The sequence below is a fragment of the Ambystoma mexicanum genome, chromosome 12 (assembly GCF_040938575.1).
Source record: "Ambystoma mexicanum isolate Mex_15411 chromosome 12, UKY_AmexF1_1, whole genome shotgun sequence".
Lineage (NCBI taxonomy): Eukaryota > Metazoa > Chordata > Amphibia > Caudata > Ambystomatidae > Ambystoma > Ambystoma mexicanum.
In genome coordinates, this window is record NC_090936.1 from 1,016,832,206 (window position 1) to 1,016,854,825 (window position 22,620).

At 47.2% G+C, this 22,620-nt stretch overlaps 1 long non-coding RNA gene across 1 annotated transcript in view; it reads right to left on the reverse strand.

Annotated features, from left to right (window-relative positions):
- LOC138514217 (uncharacterized) overlaps positions 1 to 22,620 on the reverse strand; it is a 349,307-nt gene that overhangs the window by 212,225 nt on the left and 114,462 nt on the right. The window contains exon 2 of the long non-coding RNA XR_011281896.1: positions 6,364 to 6,512. This is a non-coding gene — a long non-coding RNA (uncharacterized lncRNA). The remainder of the gene's footprint in view (positions 1 to 6,363; positions 6,513 to 22,620) is intronic.

Consider the following 22,620-nt stretch of genomic DNA (forward strand, 5'->3'; position numbering starts at 1 on the left):
AGACTCTGCTTCTGTAAAGTCTTGCCTCAACACCATACAAAAATAAACATCTTGCCTGTCTCTAGCCCTTCCCAAGCAAGTGGTCAGAAACCAGCTTTAAACTTGGCATGAAGATGCTTGGTTTCTTGATGCCCATGAGTCATGCTTTAGGCTAAAACATGGCACTGAATCTGCTGGTATGCCGGTTTCTTTGGTACATTTATTTCAACACACCATGGGCCTCATTAAGAGAATGGAGGTAATGAAAAAAGGAAGGTGGAATCGTAATACCGGCATCGTTAACGGGTCCGGGGCATTATGACCCGACAACCCACCAATACCGCCACCGCCCATTCTGTGCCCCTTCATACTGGCTGGCGCGCGTACACGCGCCCCTTCAAAGAGTAAATACCGGGATGTCGGTAATAGGAGGACATCACAACTCACACGGGCATGCAATTACCGGCATCCCGAAGGCGGTAATTAGGGCCTGCATGATGGCGGCCATACAGGCATCACGGACCACCCATAAACAGCAATCTGCAATCAAGGCAACTGCCACAGGGGCACCCAATCACCACAGGTGGAGTAAATGGAGCCTGTCCCAGTATGAAAGGATTACACCCACACACCACACCCTTTCCTACACCAAAATGATACTACTAGCTGTTGCAATCATGAGGCTGGAGGACATGCCTATACTGCTACAACTACAGCAACAACAGCAACTACAACAACTACAGCCACAGCAACAGGCAGCACAGAGGAGACGCAGGAGGAGAAGGAGGTTGAGACAGGGCCAGCAATTACCACCAGTGCAGCCAGTAGTACATCGTAGGGAGCCACCAATCCCTCGCATCAGACCCAGTCCATTCAATCTAACCCCTGAGCAGATCCACACCCTGTACCGGTTGGACCGGGACACCATCACCACCATAGTGGACATGATAAACAACGACATTGTCAGCCTCATAGAAATATGCACTGCCATCCCCCCGCTACTAAAGGTGGTGTCTGTGCTCCACTTCATGGCCCAGGCACCTACCAGCACACAGTGGGCCAGGTGCATGGCATTTCACAACCACTATTTTCATGCATGCTGACCTAAGTGCTGGATGCCCCCCAGAAGCACGCTAGCACCCACATATCCTTACCACGGACTGCCCAGGAGATAGCTGACACCAAAGTAGGCTTCCATGCACTGGCAGGCATGCCAAATTATGTTGGTGCCCTCGACTGAACCCATGCAGAATTGGTAGTCCCCCATGCAGTAAAGGCAGTGTACCGCAATCGCAAGCAATACCGCTCCATCAATATGCAGATGGTATATGACTCCAGCAAGAGCATCACACATTGCTGCGCACGATACCCCGGATCGACACATGATGCCATGCTGCTGCGTAACTCCACGCTACCCCGTCACAAGGAGCGACATGCTGGACGACGTGTCTGGCTGCTTGGTGAGTTAGCTGACTGGGCCATGGCAGTGCATCAGGGTTGTGATGTGTTGGGATGCATACTCCACCTGGGTGGGAATGGGGGGGATGCATACTCCACCTGGGTGGGAATGGTGGGGGGGTGTATACTCCACCTGGGTGGGAATGGTGGGGGTGGATGCATACTCTACCTGGGTGGGAATGGCAGGTGAGTGGAGAATGCACGCAGAGCTAAACACTCCTGACCTGAACCTCCCAACCTGAACATTACACATTACTGGCACACATCAGAGCAATGCCGGATATCAACGACAACATGTAAGACGCACAACCTGGCCACCATGGGCATGTCAAGAAATGCATGACTAAACATGATTGCAACTGTGACAATGTGGCTAGTGTGACCATGCACAGTGTAGTATAAACAGCAAAATTGTGAGGCAAAGAATCGTCGTGCAACCACAGTACATCCACATCAGCATGTAAGAATTCACCCTGCATCATCCGTACAACGCCATCCAGACTACCACACTATATTGCAGTATAGAATGCATCTAAATAATATTTGTGCATACGTACAGGGACATGTGCTTGTCGACAGCAAATAGCTGCGCCCATGGCTGTGAATCCTGAAGGTGGCAGCTCAGAGTGACTCACATAAACCTATTTGTATTCACTTGCAGGTGATGGAGGATATCCCTTGAAGCCGTGGCTATTTACCCCTGTGCGCAACCCGCAGAACAGCCATGAAGAGGAGTACAATTGGGTTCATACCCGTACCCGTGTTGTGATTGAGAAGACCTTTGGGCTGTTGAAGGTGCGGTTCCGCTGCCTAAGCAGGTCTGGTGGAGCACTCCTTTATAGGCCTGAGAAGGTGGCAAAGATCACCATGGCCTGTGTCATGCTGCACAACAAGTGCATCCGGAGAAATGTACCACTGCCACCTAACATTGACATGCATGCACCGCGTGAGGATGATAAGGATGATGACGGAGGATAAGCAGCCCCCATGCCAGTACGTGATGCACAAGATGGCTGTGCAGTACGCCAATCACTGATTGGCGAATACTTTTGACCCACAGGGATGTCGATAGACATGTGTCAGTGACACATTGTACACTGGGTCCATGTGGACATGCACATAAGGAATGTGGGGAGTTGGGCACTGTGTACTGTTATGAATTAAAAGGATACACACGAAATGAACAATGTCCAGGCATTGAATGATTTTTCACACAATGGGTGTATTAATATAACCTACAGAAATGTGCTACCCCCCCACAACACCAAAACTCCCAAAAACCCCAATAAACTCCCCATACCCCCAATCAACTCCCCATACCCCCCAATCAACTCCCATACCCCCCCGACGAACTCCCAAAACCCCCAATGGACTCCCAAAACCCCCCAATCAACTCCCAAAACCTCGAATGGACTCGCCATACCCCCAATCAACTCCCAAAACCCCAAAGGACTCGCCATACCCCCAATCAACTCCCAAAATCCCCAATGGACTCCCAAAACCCCCAATCAACTCCCAAAACCCCCAATAGACTCCCAAAACCCTCCAATCAACTCTCAAAAACCCCCAATGAAATCCCCCTAATACACCCATACACCACCGACACCATCTGACCCACTCCCATTATTGTCCCACACTGTTTCCTTGATTTCTTGATCTCTGGGGGCAGCATTTCTGAGTGCCTCGCACTCCGTCTTGTTGGACACACAGGGCTGGAGGGTGCAGAGGAAGCGGGTGCAGAGGAAGCGGGTGTGGAGGATGGAGGTGTGGCAGATGGGGTTGAAGCCGTGGTGATTTGCATGGCTGGTGCGGGTTGTGGCTGCTGCATGTGCAGCAGGATAGATGTGAGGGCCTGCGTGATGGCCCCCAGACTGTCTCACATCATCAATGCTGAGGCATTGATGGCGGCTGTGTTCGCTGCTATGCCCTGCGCAATTTCACGCCTCGTGTCATCCCCATCCACAACATATTGTAGGAGAATTTCCGACATTGAGTCATGTCTAGCCTCCACCCTTGCTAGCTGTGCCTTAAGGTTGGTGGTGGGAGCAGCAGTGGTTGAGGGTGCTGCCACCGGGTTGCATAGGCAGTGCTGTCCTCGGGGAGGGTGCTGAGGTCCTAATCATGTAGCAAAGGATCCGCACTGCTGCTGGTGGGTGAGGGCTGAGTGTTGGGTTGGGGGGTGGACACGGAGCTTGGGGAGTGTGGACATGCCACATGGGTCAGTCCATCCTCGTCCACATACTCCTCAACTGCAGTTTCTATGTCACTCAGTGGGGCAGTGGCTGCTGCCTCGCCCACCGAACTTGTTGCTGCCGACATTGTGCCACTGGCCTCACCTTCCACTGGTATTTCCAGCTCTGTGGTCCCGGTGTGAGGCTTTGATGTGGGGCCCTCATGTGCGGCCATGGCCTGGGCACTCGCCCTGGGCTTCGGTGTGGCCTGTGAGGCTGCCCCGGAGGTGGTCTTGGCTGTGGGAGTGGTCTTGTGCCAGGATGTGGGTGCCCTTGTGGCTGTTTCCTCACTGGCATCCTCCCCATCGGTGCCTGGGGGTCGGTAGAAGAGATGCAGGGCATCAGTGATGGTGTTACATGCAAGATGCATTATATGGTGATGTGGAGAATTTCATTGATTATGCATTCATATCTTACAGGTGTGTCACACAGGTTAGTATGAAGGGGCCATTTTGGCATGTGACGTGACGTCTCAGTGCAGGGATGCTGCATGACAGTTGGCATGCTGTTGTATTGGGCTTTGTGTGATGTATTACATGGGCACGGTCCGTGTGTGTTGGCTGTGTGTTCGTAATGGGATTGGCACTCAGCATGCATTTCAGTGTGGCAGGGTTTGGGCCTCCATCTGGACAAGGATATGTTGATGTGTGTGTTGGGACATGCATTGCCTTGCCTAGACTCTCTTCCACATCACTGCTACGTCATGGTTTCCCCTACAGGGATCTGCAGGGTCACTCACCACCATCTGCAGATGTTGCGGCACCCGTCTCCATCTCCCCAAATCCCTCGATGGACTCCATCTGTATGAGGCTATTGCAAGTCTCCTCCCAGCATGTGAGTTTTGTGGGTGAGTGGGGACCCCCGTCTGTGGCCATGGCCTCCCTCCTATTGCTGGCCAGGATGTTCCGTACCCTGAGGTGGAAGTCATCCCACCTTTATTTACAGTCCTTGACTGTCCGTGGGGTGGTGCCGACTGCCGAGAGCTTGCGGGCTACCTCCTCCCAGATCTCCTTTTTACATTGCTGCACCTCCCTTTTCAGGTTTTGCAGGTTGATCTCAGCATGGGCAGCTAGGGTGTCCGCCAGCATGGTCAGTTCTTCGTCTAAAAAACGCTTTTTGCGCAGGCGGGGGGTTGATTTCCTGGTAGCCTTTGACATATCGAAGGGATTGGTACTGGTCTCTACTGAACACAACTGGTGGTTTGGGAGGATTGCAATGGATTGTGTTTTTAAAGATGGCCGCCGGCGCATTTCCTGTTCCGACGCGATGATGTTACTTCCGGGTCCGGTATTACGAGCCCGGTATTAGCATGATGTTATTTCCGGGTCGGTATTAAGGGGTGCCTCCTAGGCAGAGGCGGTATCAGTGGGGCCTGTGATGGCGCTATCAGGGGATTAGAGGGCCTTTAGCGCCATGGTGGTATGGCCATTACCGGCATGGGGGTTCGCTCGTGCTCACGCACTCGTAATCACCCGCTATTAACAGTGTCATACGAGCACAGACCCGCTAGTTCCTCCATGCCGGTAATGACCCCGATTTTACTGCACTTCTCGTAATGAGGCCCCATGACCTTGTTACTTTACCAACATTACACTTTATCTCAGCCTGATCTTTACTTCTACTGGCCTGTGCTTACATATGGATTTTGCCTCCAACCTACTGAAGTTAGAAAACAAAGTCATTCGTTGGTAAGTACTGGTCCAGAGAAGGAAAGGTCAGGCTGGAGTAAAGTGTGGAAACCCATATTGGCAAAGGAAGGTAGTGGAGAAGAGTTTAGGGACAACTTAAAACATGTATCCAACCCACCCGCACAGTGTCAGAAGAAGAAACATGACACCTGTATTTCTAACAGACTTCAATGAGATCTTCCTGAGCAATTTAAGAGGCTTGCTTGGGCTATCCGACTCAGCCTTCGTCCTGTGGTTTTCCTTCCATTATTGACATTCCAAGCAGGTTCCAAAGTTTCCCTTTCACTTGCCTGTATCACACTGGACTGGAGTCATGGCTGCAGCTTTTTATTTGCTCTTCTGTTTTTTCCTGTGGTCTCTTTCAGGGGTCATGCAGTGCTCTGAAGACACCTAACTCGTTTCCCACACCACACATAGAACCACTGAGCCAGGTACAGGGATTTTCATACTTTCAGACATCATCTCCACTTGCCCCATCCAAGACTATACAATCTAGAATAGACTCAACCTTAATGTCAAGGAGACCCAAATAAATGTATTTTAAAACCCTACACCCTTCTACGGTGCAGTTGTAAAGGTCACCACACTAGACAACCAGCATTTACCAGTTAGTGCTGCCTGCATGCTTCACCTACTGTCCGATGACAAATACTCCTACATGAATCAGAAAAGCAAGTTTTCAAATCCATCAACTACCTTTTTGACTCCATTCATGACATCTAAGCTGTCAGCCTCCCCCATCAGCACGAGGAACAATTTGTACAGATCGAATCATAGTAACCTCATCTAGCTTGGTCTGCCTCATCTGATAGCCACCAAGCTCAGGCACTACAGAACAAGGCAACCTGATTTATAACCAACAAATGAGATTGTACGACCACACTAAACTTGCCTTAAAATACCTTAATGGGCAGTCTCTTAATACAATGTAAGTCAGCCTGCCTTTATCAACCACAAAGGCATCCATGGCAAAGATCCCAGCTCATGATCAACCAATACAGACTCACCGGGTCTCTCGGATCCTTCAGTGCAAATCCCCTCTCCTCTCCAAGATTTCCTGTGCAATGGCTGGGAGACCGAAGTTTCTGCATGCTGTGCCGATCTTATGCAACTTTCTCCTGCCGGCCATTTTGAAAGTGGAACTCACTCCGCATTTCTGCCAAAAAAAGGAAAACATACTTCTTTTAATAAGCTTGATGAAATAGCTCCCTATACCCATTTATTGTTGAAGCCAGTGAGCAAGTCACACTACATTGTGTGTTCCTCGTCAACGCACCACCATCCTGACACTCACATTGCCCACAGCCAAGAGTGTTCTGACGTTACGCCATATGCATGAGAAAGGTATATTTGTGCAATTAATAAATACATACGAAAATACAAAAACAAACAAATAAATATATAAAGTTAATAAGCAAATACAATCTACCTATTTAAAAGTGGTGATTGTAAATCAATGAAACATTGCTATGTTGCTTTTGTTGACTCTGGCGAGCAAGGTAAATGTTTACCACCTGGGGGTTCTAACATTCAAATTCGGTCACATACTCCAGTCCCCATATCTTGCACTGAGGGGGGAGGTGAACTAGCCTCTTCAGTTCCACATAAGAATCCCCAATTGCAGGCCCCATCAATACTAAAGCCCAAACCAAGCTTGTGGGTAGGGCCTCCACTTGACAACAGCTGCCCTTTCAGGTTCATAACTCAGTTACCATTTTAGCAAGCTCTCACTTGCCACCAAGCCCTGCATGCATATGGTCTACAAAAATATATTGGGCCTCATTATAAGTATGGCGGTAAGGCAACAACGGTGCCGGTAGTGCTACCGGAACCGTTGCTACCGTACCGCCATACTACGAGCTGTGCTCACGGGGGCCTGTCAGCTCGCCATGTATTTATTTATTTATTTATTTATTTATTCACATTTGTTGAGTGCCCAGCAGCCGGGGGTATTGTGGCACTTTTTACAGAGAGTGATAGAAACTTAGTTACACAAGAAAAATCTTACAGGCATGATATTGTACGATTGCATATAACGGTTTGTAACACATGTAGTAGCATGTGTTTTAGTTAAAGAGAGTAGTTTTAAGGTTTTTTCTGAAGACATGGAGAGAAATTTCTGCTCTTAGTGTAATGGGGAGCGTGTTCCAGAGCTTTGGAGCTAGATATGGGAAGCCTATCCCTCCTGCCTTGGCTTCGTTAATTCGTGGTACAGTGAGTTGGTTGGTGTAGCATAGTCTGGTAGGCCTAGTGGAAACCGTTCTATGGATAGTGTCTGAAAGATAGGGCGGTGCTGTGCGGTGGATACATTTATGTGTGGTAGTGAGGATCTTGAAAGTGATGTGTTCTTTAACAGGGAGCCAGTGAACGGACCGTCTTTCTTGTGAGATTTGGTCTCTTTTTGAGATGCTTAAGTCTGCTCTGAGTGTATTATTCTGGGTGATTTGAAGTTTGTTTACGTTTATTAAGGAAGTGCCGGCTAAAAGCGCATTACAGTAGTCGAGCTTTGCACCTATGGTAGCTCTGGCCATTGAGAAGCCGTTTTCCTTAGTTAAGAAAGGTTTAATGGCATTTATGAATTTGGTGCTTAGGGCAGAGGCAGAGACGATAGCGCTGACTTGCTTGTTCATGGATAATGTTACATCAATGTGGACACCTAAGGTTTTGACAGATGATAGGACTGGGATTATACAATTGTCAATGTTGAAGTTAGAGTACAGACAGTCTAGCTTGGCTAGAGTAGTCTTTTGGCCACGAATAAGAATTTCAGTTTTGTCTCGTTGAGGCAAAGGCCATTATTGGCTATCTAAGCTTGGATGGTGGCATAGATTTGTTTTAGGGCTGTGGCGTCTTGGTGATAGGAGCCTGTTAGAGGAAGGAGCACCTGCGTATTGTCTGCATAATTTGTATATGCAATAACAAGTGCGTCCAGTTTATCAAAAAGAGGCTTTGTGAAGAGATTGTAAACCGTAGGAGCAGTACAAGATCCCTGTGGGACACCACAGTGAATGAGGGTGGGTGCTGCATTAGCTGTGTTTGAGAAAACTTTCATAGCTCTGCCCTCTAAAAATGATGTAAGTCAGGAAGCAGCTTGGTTGGAGAAGTGTGCCGAATGCATGAGTTGTGCGGTGAGAGTTTTATGGTCCACAAGATCGAACGCCACTGAAAGGTCTAGGAGGAGGAGGAGGGCAGGCATACCATTGTCCAAAATTTTAGTAATTTGATTCTTTAGATCCAACAGTGCTGTTTCGGTACCGTGTCCTTTACGGAATCCTGATTGTCTATTTTCTAACATGGAATTAGCTTCTAGGTAGAGTTGGATTTGGCTGTGGGCGGACCTGGCGGGCAGAGCGGCACCTGCGAGCACAGCATGTTGGATGCACTGGCACCGTTGTAAACGGTGCCGCTGCATCCGACGTCCTCATTCCCATTGAGCACTATGGGGCTCAATGGGAATGGGGATGAACCGGGCCCAGCACCTGCGAAAGGGTAATTAACGGGTCCAGCTGGGCCGGAATAGCCCGGTAATTGGCTATTTGCGGGTGCAGGACCCGGATGCAACTTTGGAGGTAGCCGTGCAGGTTTTACCAGCAAGGCTACGTCCAACCTCATAATGAGGCCCATTGACTTTTGTGGAATATTCAGGGCATTCACAATAAAATGGATGACCCAGATTGTCTAGAGTTTCCATGGAATTAAAGGTCTATAAGAAACCTCGGCATTAATAGAAGTACATTTACTAGCTTATGATGCATACTGTATAACTACAACAAAAGGCCCCAGTGATAGGCTTAAGGGCAGGCTTGCTATCTGGGTTAACCACTCTTTGAGCCAAATGTACTACTATTGACATAGCACCCACCAATATGTAGGCCCTGAGGATTATCCTTCCTGGTAATCTGTCACTCTTCTTCGTTAATATTTATCTAAGACCTGATCAATCGACAACTGCCAGTTAGAGAATGAATTCCTCTGCTTGTTTTCTTATAGGAAAGGGGTGAAAAATTCATAATGGTCAGCGACTTCAATATGCAGATGGAACCATCTCCAGAGTTAGACTTGTTAATGGAAGAAGAAAATGAAATTTGGGGGGTACTGCCAGGCTCTGTTAACACCCCTAGATGCTCATATTTATGGGTCCCTTATGGTGCTTCCTTGTTGTTGACAATCGGGATCAGGACATGTAATTGGACGTTGCAGGGTGACTCCCCGGCCCAACCTACATAATCCATTCCATATCACCTTGGAAGAAAGGTTCCTTCACTTTAGCAAGGCAGATGATTATAAAGCCTGCATGAACCAATGTAGTTTGGTGGCGGCATCAGATGATCCGGTGCTCATGCCTTTATCAGCCTTAGAGATAGAGACAGCGATTTGAACACAGAAAGAAGGCAAATTCCCAAGCCAAGATTTTATTCCGATCGATATCTTCAGGGTGCAGCCTAAAATATGGGCTCCATATTTAGCCAAGTTCTTTAATGAACTCCGTAATTTAGATGCTCTTCTCAGCTGTTTGCAGGGTGCCATGTTGATACTTATCTATAAAATAAAAAGCTGGCCACTAATTTACCCTTTAATTACAAGCCATTCTCCCTCCTCGATTCCGGTGCAAGCTATTTGGGAAGCTCCTAGGAATTATATTAGGGCTTTGGTGCACAGAAAACAAAATACTTTCAACCATTCAGGCAGGGCTTAGAAAATGGTCAGGTCTACAATTAGTCAGGCGTTCCAACTGTTAATGAAATTGAATACATTTGTCACTCTTAGGAAGGAACCCATATACTTTGCCTTTGTGGATTTAGAAGCTGCATTTGACACTGTCTCACATCCACTTTTATGAAAGACCTGGGAGAGGCTTGCTGTGCCTACCCCTCTCCATATACTCTATTTGCTCCTTTATTCTAACAACTATGCATGGGTTAGAGGCAACAAGCAAACCGGCCATAGTGAAATGTTTAATATGAATATTGAGGTCCCTCAATGCTGTGTTCTGGCAGCCCTACTCTTCTCATGGTTTATTAAAAATGTAATAACTGCGCTATTGGAGCTTCCAGAAGATGCCCCACAGATGGGTTGGCAGAAAATTGCCACACTCTTTTACGCCAATGATGCGATCCTTCTCTCCAAATCTCTGATGGGTTTGCAGTTCCAACTGGCATCAAAGGGGCTGAAGCTTAATACATCTAAAACTAAGATCCTTGTTAGTCATCCCCCCAGAACCAGGAAGCATTCAAATGTGCTGTTCAGTTTGATGGGTGAAAATATTGAGATTGTAGATTCGTTTGATCATTTGGGCATTAGGCTAGTTGCTTCCCTCTCATGGAAACCATTTGCCAAAAGCAGAGTTGCACCATATTGGACCACAGAGGGGAAGCCATGCAAAACCCATCAAGATAACTCGAGTACAGACTAATATCTAGCGCCATTGAAATCTATACTATGCAAGCTGTCTCACAGTGATTTATGGAGCGGAGGCTTTGGGCCATATTGAGACAAATCAGATCCAAACTACAGAAAAGAACATTGTTAAAAGGTTACTTTCGCTGCCATATAGTGTTGTGACAATTGCTTGAACTTGGCTTGCGGGGCATTGCTTATAAAATAAAAGTAAAACCACTGACATACTGGGTGAAGATCTAGACAAACGATTTCCTTCAAGATTATTATTGGTGATGAATTAATCGTTTGGAGCCTCCAGCTGCAGTCAGTTTATCATGGCAACAATATGTGAAAGATATGCTGTGCCTAATGCATATGTTTGATTTTTGGTCCCAACTGCAACATATGGTTCCCCATTCAAAAACACTTTTAATTAAGTCAGTCGAACATTGGCTTGATACTGAGATATGCTGTATGGCAGCGAAGAGTAAATTGGTCCCGGAATATTTACTAGAGAGTGCATTTAATGCTTTTGAGCCATATCTCGATAGGTGGGACCCCAGGAATCCATTGTTCCTAATAAAACATTGCCTCGAGATCCTACTGGTTGGGCATTTTTCAAGTAAATGGGGGCATTATGTACCCAAGAAATTGACTAAACCGTTTTACACTTTCAGTTAATCTGCCCCATCTATAAAATGCAAGGTCTCGTTGGATAAAGCCACTAATGTTACAAGAAGGCATAAGGGTTGTTCTTAATGCGCTAGACCTTTGTAAGCGATCAAATGACCATTGGAAAGAAATCCAGTTACTCAGTTATATGAGATGCACCTGGAAAAAGAGAACAGCTTTTCCGATGAGCAATATGTAATTTATACCCATTAATGTACAAATAGTGTTTACTTCTGTATGTAACTGTGAACAATTAGTCTCAATTTGATTAAATTAGGTTTTATTTATAGATCCGCCATGGATGTATGTCTATTAGGTAATGTCAATGATTGCTGTGGGTTTTCAATGCCCTCATCTATGTTTAAGTGCTTCATACAGCTGATCTATGCCGTTATGGTGTCCGTAAAAGGAGTCAGGAACATTGACATTATTGTTGGTGTTGAATCGTGAAGCAATTAAGCGCTTTGCACTTTAGAGCTGCTATGCTTGCTCAGATTTACTGTATTAACCTAAACTGGTTATTTCACTAATTATTTTATTAACTTGGGAGACACTTTTTAAATAGTTTTATGCATCTGCATTTTAGCTTATTGGAGAAACATTATGCTTGCTGTTGTTATGTATATTAATGAAGTGTGTTATGTATGTGTTTTGTACGTTTTATGACATGAGTCGAAATAAACTTGAACATACATGCCACTGTCAGGAGATTGATTCAGCAGTACTCCTAATACTGCTTTAAACTTGAAAATACGCCCGGTTGGTGGTGGAGAGTGTCCAATGTATGTTGAGCCAATGAAGGGGGGCTGCTTTGTCCCTCTCAACGCAACCAATGATATTCTCACTCTTGAAGGTCATTTTCCAGAGGTCACTGATCCTTATTACGAGTTTATGGGGCGGAATTATCACCTCTGATACTGTTACACCCACTCGATCTGGCAGACTTCCTGTAATATTACCAATGGGTTAGTGGCTGTGTTAGTCCCGATTAATGGAGGACTGCATGGGGAATTTGGATGAATGATCACAGGTGAAACTCCGCCAGCCATAATTCCTCCAGTTTTGGTCAGTAATGTGGGGGAGATACACACAGCCAAGAGTTAAAGTTTTCTCCTCCATTTTATCACTGAAACAGTAACATGGCGGACCAGAAACAGGCAGTAAAGTGAAGGTAACAAAATTACCACCACTTTGTACCACACTGCAAAACTGACAATGAACATGATTGTCCTGTGTTGCATCACTTCCTATTAAAGTGTGTATATGTACAGAAAATTCACATCCATTGAGCAAGTGTGACTGACAACTTATTACATTCAATAACATAGCATGTCACAACACTACCTGGTAGCAAGAGCTGCATAACAAAATGTTGTTGATTTAAATTGCACTTAATACAAGATTCTTCAAGTTTCTAAACACTATAATGATTAGTGCCAACATTATAACGGACTAGTGCTATTCAGTTTATTGAATTCAGGAGGATAAAGCAGAGATAGACCAACAGTGAGAATGAACCCATGGTATCATGTTCCCAAGACGAGCACATTCTGCTTGAGCTATCTGCTGGCAAACGGCATGACTCAGTCACAAATCTGCAAGAAAAGACTTATTGCTCAAAAATAACTCTGGGCAACTTTTCGGAGAAATGTATTACTGTATGTATGTAACTTACATATTGTTGAGGCAAATAATATAGGCTTTCCTTTTTCTTTCTTTACTGACTCATACGCCTGGATAGATCTTTTGTGTATCTATTCACCCACCAAACAGCATAGTAGTAATCTGGGCATCAGTGATCTGGGAACTAGCAAACTGTTAAACCACTTCACCTGGAATATTTCCGCATTGATCCACAAACGTTATCCTATGGTTGTCCCGGTAGAGGTGGATAGTAAAGGTTTAAGGTGTAATTGGGACCATAAATCATATATTAAACTTACTAACTACCTATATCAGGGAGACCATGACTGGCAGGAACAAGATATGATTTGGGGCAGAGACACTCTCTGCCCATACAATAGACACCTGGATAGCCTTATTATTAGAGCCGTGGAAAAAATTAATTTGAGAAAAAATTGGGAACTAAAAAGACATGTCTGCATTGTTTCAACTCTCAAATACAAAACTCAAAGACACTAAAACATCAGATCACGAGATCAATAAAGGAAAGGGGACTATCGACAAAAGAATTTCTCAGGCTCAAGAAGTGGAAATCCTAGCACCACAGAAATGTGGTTAAATCCCTAAAAATCCACCTTTTGATAAAAGACAATTAAAATATGCTGAGGTCTTTGATTAGTGCCAACTCTAAGGAATTTCGGTCATAAATCAATAAGAATTCAGGAGAGAAAATACATAATTTAGATTGTTCTATCCACGATGATACTTGGGTCTACTTCTGTTCAAAGAAATTCAGCAGTGCCCTGGCCCATATGCATTCTTTTGACTTGATCGATGGATATTGACCAATTGAAAGCTTCCAGGTCCCCAGGCTTTGATGGGCTTCCCCCATTTATGTTAAAAAAGGACCCCACTGCCTGTTATGAGGGGCACATTTACCAGCCCCAACAGAAATCCCCTGCATCACAAAACTGCATTTTAGCAGTTACAAAGAAATGGATGCGCTGTGTCTGCTGAGCACATATGGAGCGAGAGTGAAACATAGCCACCCCAAGAATGGCTGCATTTTGTTTTCTTCATGTGAACCCAAAGAAAAAATCTGAAAGGCAGAATGGCTCTGCGCTGCTGGTCTGTCATCTCAGAAACTCAAAGCTGCACAAGAAAATGTCCTGTATATAAAATGCCCTCGCACTGGTGCTACTTTCATTTTTAAACATCAGACAGTTTTGTTCTAGTGTAACACAGCCATATGCATCTATTTCCTGTTGAACACCATCAAATAATGCCATCCCTCCCAGAACGGCATTGTTTTATCAAATAAACTCTGTGAAGAGCAAGGAATTTCATTTCAGTACACACGGCTAGGATTCACTTTGGGCACAAATTCACCCACGCAAGGTACTTCAAAAGAAAATTCTCTCTCTCTTGCTATATGTCAATTACACAGAAACAATTTTTCAAGCAGATCCCTGTGTACAGAAAATGACGAGAGCTATAAAAAGCCTTTAGAAAGCAAATGCGTGGAAAACCGCATCTTACGAAATCCACGTGTAGAAAACTGCTGTATTGAAAGCTAAATGTGAAATCATCCCAATACTCGCACAGAAACAATATTGTATGTGTGGGGCTGGGGTGGTTTAAATGTATTATATTTATTTGAAAAAATACTTGGGTTCTGGGGAAGAAATAGAGTAAAAGAAAACATTTTGAAAACAGCAGACCCAGTTTGGCAAGGCAGGCACTTCAAAGGTATCCAGCACCCATGGGAAAGGAAGCCCCTTTACGAATATGAAAGGGCCATGGGGAGGAAATTTGCGACCTTGTCAGACTGGCCGGCATTTCTCCAGCAAGGGACAATGGACCAAGGAAAACTATCACTTTCACAAAGAAGTGTGAATACCTTTGACACCTCTCCTCAGCTTCAACTGCCTAGGATCAAAGGCTGCTATGGTAACCCTGTTGTTCAGAGTGACACAATTGGAGCAGGTTGGCTGTGGAGATTTGAGTGACCGCCCATACAGTGACAAATGCCATCCATAGACCTGAAATAACTTTTTTACATTAAGACATGTATTTCAATAATCTGAATAAGCAGTAATGTGAGACAATGACAGTTTTAATGTAATTTTTGGACAAGCAAAACAAGACTATGTGTGTCTTCCTGGCATGTGATGGATGTGAATGGCAGTAAAAAGCCATAGGGAAATCATAAATGGCACAGATATTAAATTTGGAGAAAGTATACCAGACACTATTATGCTTATGTGCAGCCATGTATAGATTTTGGTTTTAAATGTTTCTCCTAAAAAACACAAAATGGCGCCCAAAGGGGGGAGCAGCATTGCACAGACTTGGGGTTTGAACCAGCATATTCCTTTTTAAATCTGGGATCTGCCTATTTGATTTGTATAAGGCTGATGATTGTAAATATAAAGTTGTATTCCATAACTACTTTTTGTGAAAAATTTGCCTTGTGGGACAAAGGAGTCATACAATTCATAAACTTAAGGGGAGGTCACTTCCTTCAGTCCAATTAGCTCGGAGGGAGGTGGCGACAGGAATAGCCTGACCTATCCTAAGTCAAGAGGTGTCCAGATTATTTCTGCCCACAATGTAGATTCTCTGATTTCATTCTGCCTATATAAGAGCTAGCCAGGGAGGAATGGAGGATTCAACATTCAAAATGCACCCTGCAAGACTCCAAGACTCCAGGACCAGGCCCAGAGGTAGCTGATCCAGATCCAGGCAGAACCACCTATCCAGAACCACCTACCCAGAACCTCCTATCCAGATCCACCTATCCAGAACCAGATTCATCCCAATAAATCAGGCAGAAAGGAGGAAAGTCTGCGGATCCCTTGGGGAAAATCCAGCAACTAGACCTTCTGCCCAGCTGATGCATCCCGCTGTCCACAGTGACCCTGTTGCCCACCTGTTCCCATAAAGGAGAGCCCAGCCGCTGGCCAAGTGACCAGATCCTTGTCCCACTGTCGGGAGACCCGGTTAGCTGTCCAAACTACCCAACCCAAGTGCATTTTGTAAGTTTCACCCTACCCAGTACCAAACAAAAAAACTGCATACCCCGCTCTGTTACCTGGCATTCTGTCCAAATCCTATAACAAAAATCCCATGAGAACCCTAGTAATTTCCCAAATTGTCAGCATCCTCTGTTTATCCGGCCCTTAGAAGAATCTGTGTAATATATATCTGTAGTGTAATTCTTTTCAAATCTTTTCAGCTATTTGTGTAAGTCCTTAGCTACATTTTAGAGATAAATTGGTGCAAATTGGTTGAAATTGCAAATTAACCTTCCTGCGAGCAGTGTCTTTCTTTAAAAATCTAGCCACTAAAATACAGTCTCAGTAGAACAAATTATTTTGTTAACAAAACCGATGTTTGCCTGTGTGATTGCTTTCATTATAAAATCCAATTTCCGGGGGGCGCCATTGAGCAGCCGAAAATGACTGTCTAGCTACTTAACTCCGTGCTACACCAGCTGCAATCTAGCTATAACTGCAACATCGCTGGCCATCCTTCCCCGAGAAGACGACCACCCAACAATCACAATGCGGGGCACTACTGTGCTGAATTTCGGGGGTGTCGAGTGCCCTGGGGTGGAGAGAGGAGCTCTATCTATCGAGGCGCGGCCTGCGCCTGCCGCCTCCTTTTGACCGCGCTCTGCAGTGAGAGCCGGACCCGAGCGGGACCCGAGAAGACGCCCGTCCGCCTGCACAAGCTGCCGCCGCGTGGCGCTAGGATCCTGTCATGATTCCTGCCCCTCATGTCCCCAGCCCTCCAAGATGTCAGGCTGGAGCCAGGCCATGATCACCTAAAAGGCCCTCAAGGGCCTCTCCATCCCTCCAAAGACCCACTTGGAGTCAGACTTGGCGCTTGTGGCACCAGACTCACTCACTCCCATAGGATAACATTGGGGATTGGACTTTTAGTGCATTGATGGGGACAAGATGGATGCCTCCACATATTTCGGTTCCCAGAACTGCATGTGCAGTCTAGTCTTTTGGGTGTGGTTCAGCCCAGAGACACCTGGGATACCCAGAGACTATTTAAGCCACGCCCAGGCTGAGAAACATGCTTTGTGTTTTCTGCACCTGCAGCGTGACACTCACCGTGTTCGGATCGGTCTCCAGTAGGCCTGCATCTTTCTTCTGCACTCAGCTCCTGCAAGAACAAGAACACTGTTAGGAACAGCCTTAACTTGCAGTGATTCTACCCTTCATTCATCGCTTCTTCTGTTCTGCGGGCATCTTCGGCGGTGTCATTACCATCCCGGCACGCCGCTTCCTAAGGAAAAGGGAAAAGAACAGAAAAAAGGCATTAGTAAGCAATCAGCAAATCTTCGCTTATTTTTAAAGACTGTACGAGCTTCAAATGCTTACCTGAATCCCAGCCGCTCTGGGGGAATTCTTTCTCTGGAACTTCTCATCCATCTTCAAGAGGGAAAAGACACTCCAGGTTAGCGTGGAAACATCTAGAGGCGCCGCATACCGTGCTTACTCACCGCATTTCTTCTTCATAACCGGCATCCACGCTGAAAAACGTTGTGGCACCTAAAAGACACAGAAAAAGAATTCAGTTCAATACAAATACAAAAGGGTTGCATCGCGCATCGCACTCTCACTCACCTTCAGCGCAACTCATCTCAGCAGCACGTCGCCATCCCCAGACGCCGGTCATCATCTAAGGAAGGAAAGGAACGAAGTTAGAGAACTGTTCAAAAGACTCATAATACTTACCTGTCGGACTCTTGCCAGTGAAGTAACTAGGCAGCAACAAGCATGCATCAATCAACGCGCCCCTGCACTGCAAGCAGGACGGAGAGCACACTTTCCAAGAAAACAAGGTGAGCTGTGGATCAAAGGGAAGGGTTGGACCCCGGGGAAGAAGGGGTTCAAGCACACAGAGACAATAGGGAGTTAAACTCTACCAGTCCTGTGTTTCAGGCCCACTCTCCAGTCGAGTAGACTCCAGGCAAGGGTTCGAGGTTGTAAGATGTCAGAACAGGCTGAGTGATGTCCTCGTGGATACCAGGTGTGCGTTACAGATCCCCTGCGGCCGCCGATCCCCATATAAGAGACGAGACTACATCTACTGCAACCCGCCGGGGTGGACTGCACCGGGCTGCGTGGCCACTGGCTGTTCGCACCTGCCCTTCCACCTTGCCGCCGCCACTGGGCTGCATCGTCGCCGAGCGGTGAAGAAGTGAACCAGCGTGGCGGATCCACGGTGTGTATGCGGCTGCCGTACTCCTACACCTCTGGACTTTAGCTGCCCAGAGAGGCCTTGACCGGCGCTGGGCTCCCGTGGTACTGCAGCGGATACCCCGCCGGAACCGGGGCGCCAACAACAATTCCTGTTAAGATTGAGCAGGTGAGCCTGGGGGTAGGGGGCAGACACACAGAACCTCCTACCTGACACTGGAATTGGGCTGCACTGCGGCGCCGGAGGCCCTGCTGAGCACCTAGGGTGCATTAATGCTTCTCGTGCTGGGCTGGCCCGGTCCTAAGGCAACACTGTGATTAATATGCATAACAGCCTCCTGACATCCACTGAACACTCTATTTTGGCTAACTGGGGGGCCCATGGGTGAGCGCCGATAGCCTGGGGCTGCTCTGCTGACTTGTTCTGGTCCTCCTTCGGTCTGTCCCTATACTGGAATTCTGAACTGAGTGGCACTGGCTCCCTCCGGATTGCTGCTGGCCCTCCGCTTCACCCTGACAGGGGGCCACCTACCCCATGTTAGTTAGCGCATCGAACAAGCCTCTTTGAGCCCTGAAACTGCACAAAAGTGCCACAACTTCACACCTAGCCTGTCGCCGGGCCCTACCTCCACCAGGTAATCAAGGATCAAGGGATGCAGAGCGTTTTGGCAATTGTGCCCCTAATGTCTGGCCTGAAGCGTCACATGCCAACCAGTTGGCGTGTTGTCTGAACTCACACCGGTGGGCTGATTTCACTTTTTCCTGGTCCACCTGACGCCCGCCCCAGCCCAGTCGGGCCTGCACAGCACCATCTCCCTGGAAGACACTGGATCTGTTGTGTGCCCCGGCTGTAGTGGCCTGTGACTGACGTCGCAGCACATACCATCTGGACCTCCCTACTGTTGGTGTTTGGGCCTCTGGACTGGCCAGTGGTGCACCATCCTACCACCATCTTCACGACCCGAGTCTGGCCGTTGGAGGGCTACTGGAAGACTGATGTCTGATCCAACACCACATGCCCATTGCAACGCTCCTGATCGCCCAGCAGCCCAAATCTCTTGCCGAACCTGAACACCCAGAGCGAGCCCATTGCGCTGCCTCCCGCTCTGCACCACACTGTGGGAGCCCGGAGACCCAAGCCTGTGCTGAACTCCTGAGACACTTCGGGGTGCCCCATTCGCACCATAATATCATGTGCCTTCCTTAGGTTGCAACGAGTCCCGTCCGCTGCACCTGTGGTAACTAGTCGAGCCGGACACTACACGCCTGGCCTGTGTACACTTGCCTGCCCCAATAATGTCAAACAGGTCTCGGGGCGCTAACAAGGTTGGCGCCATGGATACATTCACCAAAGCAACACTGAGGCCCGATCAGGGGCAATCCTCTACTGGCCAGCAGAACGAGTCAGCACCCGCAGAAACGCCCGCTCCAGACCTAACCACTATGATGGAATCCATGGCTAAAAACTTTGCATCTTTCCACGAAAATCTGGACGACATTAATGCAAACTTGGCATCACTCAAATCGCAACTAGACCACGCAGGTACCAGAATCACAGAGGCCGAAAAAAGAAGATGCACTACATACACTTTAGGATGCAGTGGCCTCCCTCACGAAGGATATGAAATTTGTCAAGGAAAAATGCAATGATTTGGAATCCAGGTTGCATAGAAATAACATCCGAATTATTGGCGTGCCTGAGAACACACTCAAGGGAAAGATTGAGCTGGCAACGGAAGACTTGCTTAAAAAACTACTGGACAATCCTGACCTGTCTCCCTTCTTTGCTGTTGAGCGAGCTCATCGCGCTCTAGCCCCACTAGAGATTTCCCAAGGCCTATAATTTCAAAGCTGCTAAATTACAGCGACAGGGATCACATACTCCACCTTGCGCGGGAGAAGGGAGAACTCAGATTGAACTTGCAAATCATCAGAATCTTCCCTGACTTCTCTGTGGGTGTGCAACAGGAAAGACGCCAATTCACTGGTGTGAAGAAGATGCTTAGGGAACGGAACATCCCCTATGCAATACTGTTTCCTGTACCCCTCAAGTTCACTTTCACAGATAAGCTCTACTTCTTCACCATTGTGGAAGAAGCTGTGAAATTCATTGAAGCACATGTCCCTCTGAACAACCCTGCTATATACCTGATAGACAAGGACTGAATTGCGGCCCCCCTTTTCCTTTATGCCCCACGCCTGCGCCCATCATCCTACATCACTTGTGAGATCCGCAACGGTAGCAAACGTCCCCCACTCACCTGGGGCACACTGGGGGCCCAGACGTGGGCAGAGGCCCGCAATGTTACACTCTGTTGGAGAGTTCCCACTGTACTATGGCCCACATGCTTTCACAACTAACATCGATACTTATTAATCGCCATACATCGTAATGTTTGTATTGACTAACTGGTGCAAGTTCTGTACAAAGTCTCTGCATTTACACTGTACTATCCTTCTTCTCATGAGTCTATAGAAGAACCCGAAGTGTGTATATGCAGTGCATGCAACAATGAATCCAAAATAACGAGATGGCGTTCCTTTCCCACTTTCGCTAGTGGGGAAACTTTCATTGGTCAAGATGGTCCTGGTCCCTAAGATGCTCTATATTTTTATGAACATACCGGTCTGGCCAGGGAAACAATACTTCGACAGGTTACACAATATGTGCGCACAATTCCTGTGGCATGCCGGTGTGGTTCGTTAAAAATGGGTACACATGACTTTTCCCTATGAGAGGGGAGGCTTCATTGCCCCCAACCTTGTATTATACTGGACAGCGGCACAGGCTCAATATGCCACATACTGGTACCTGAGGGCATTTGCTCCACCTCCTCTCAAATTAGAAAGACTTGCAGCTGCCGAAGTAAATATCATGTCCCTAATTCTCCAAAGCAACTACGAGGGTGACTCTCCTTCTGACCCTGTTGTAAACACCCTGCTGGCATGGAACCGGATTCTACGCCCAACCTCAGCCCCTATTACAAATGACTCCCCATCTGGGGATTCCCCGGGCTTGAGCCCACACTTGATAAACTCCTGACACAGCACTTGCTGGCACTAGGTTACCAGACTCCGTCTGACCAGTTCCCTGAAGGGATTCAAACATGTTGCATTGGCCATTCTGGGTCGGTATTAGAGGTCCTGCAATACTACAGACTTCGGGTGGCTGTCAGGGCCACATGGTCATCCTACCTAAACTAGCCCCCTGATTCGCCCAAAATATGCTACATAGCTAACTCGGGTGGCGCCCAGGGGTTGGTCTATGCCCTGTACAAAATGCTGCTCGCAAAATCCCCAGATCAACCTCCCACTGCACGGGATGCATGGGCTGATGAACTCGGGACCAAGATCTCAGATGACACCTGGAAGAAACTGTGCCTCCACACTTGCCGAGTTTCCCTCAACTTCAGGTTTCGCTGCATGCAGTACAAGCTACTAAACTGGTTATACTATACGCCACATAAAATTGCCTAGTTCACTCAAAACCACACACAGGCCTGTGCAAGGTGTCATACTGAAAGTGCTGACCAAATGCACATGTTCTGGTCCTGCGCTGAACTTAACGGACTCTAGGACGAGGTCCTGCGGGCCCCCTCCGAAATTGTGGGCGCCACGGTTGAACCGGACCCGTTAGCTGTGTTGTTTGGACTATGGGGGAGCGACAGCACTAAGAGAATGGGCCTGATTACACGGTAGGCGGTAAACCATGGTGCTGTTAGCACCATGGTTGCCGCCGGTACCATACCGGTACCACCATGGAGGAAAGGGGAATTACCACCCCATTCCAAGGTTGGCGGGGTGGTAATTCCCCCTTCCTCCATGGCCCTTCCCCATTCCCATTTTTGCCCCATAGGGCATAATGGGAATGGGGAAGGAGCTAATTACGGTACCGCAAATTGCGGTACCGTAATTAGCACCAAGGTCCCTTTGCGGGTCCCAACTTTAATGGCTGGTCTACACCAGCCGTTAAGGTTGTGTCCCGCAAAGCGACCTCGTAGTAAGGTGGTAAGGGTTTACCGGTACCGGTGCCCTTACCGGTACTGGTAAACCCTTACCACCTACCGTGTAATGAGGCCCAATGTCTACATTTCTAAATGTCAGTTGCACGGTGGCCAAGAAATGTGTGTTACAATGCTGGAAGCGCCCCCTCCCCCTACCTTTGACATGTGGCTGAAAAAACTCACCTGGAATCAGACTTGTGATGAGGAATACATCAACTCCCTCCCCATACACTCTCGCCCCCAAAATGTATGGTCTGCATTTTGTGCCTATCTCATCAGGCTGTCCGAAGGTAACTCAGAAGTACCGTCGCCGGGAGACCCACAAGGGTAACCTGTACAGCAAGAACATCATGTAACACTATATCCG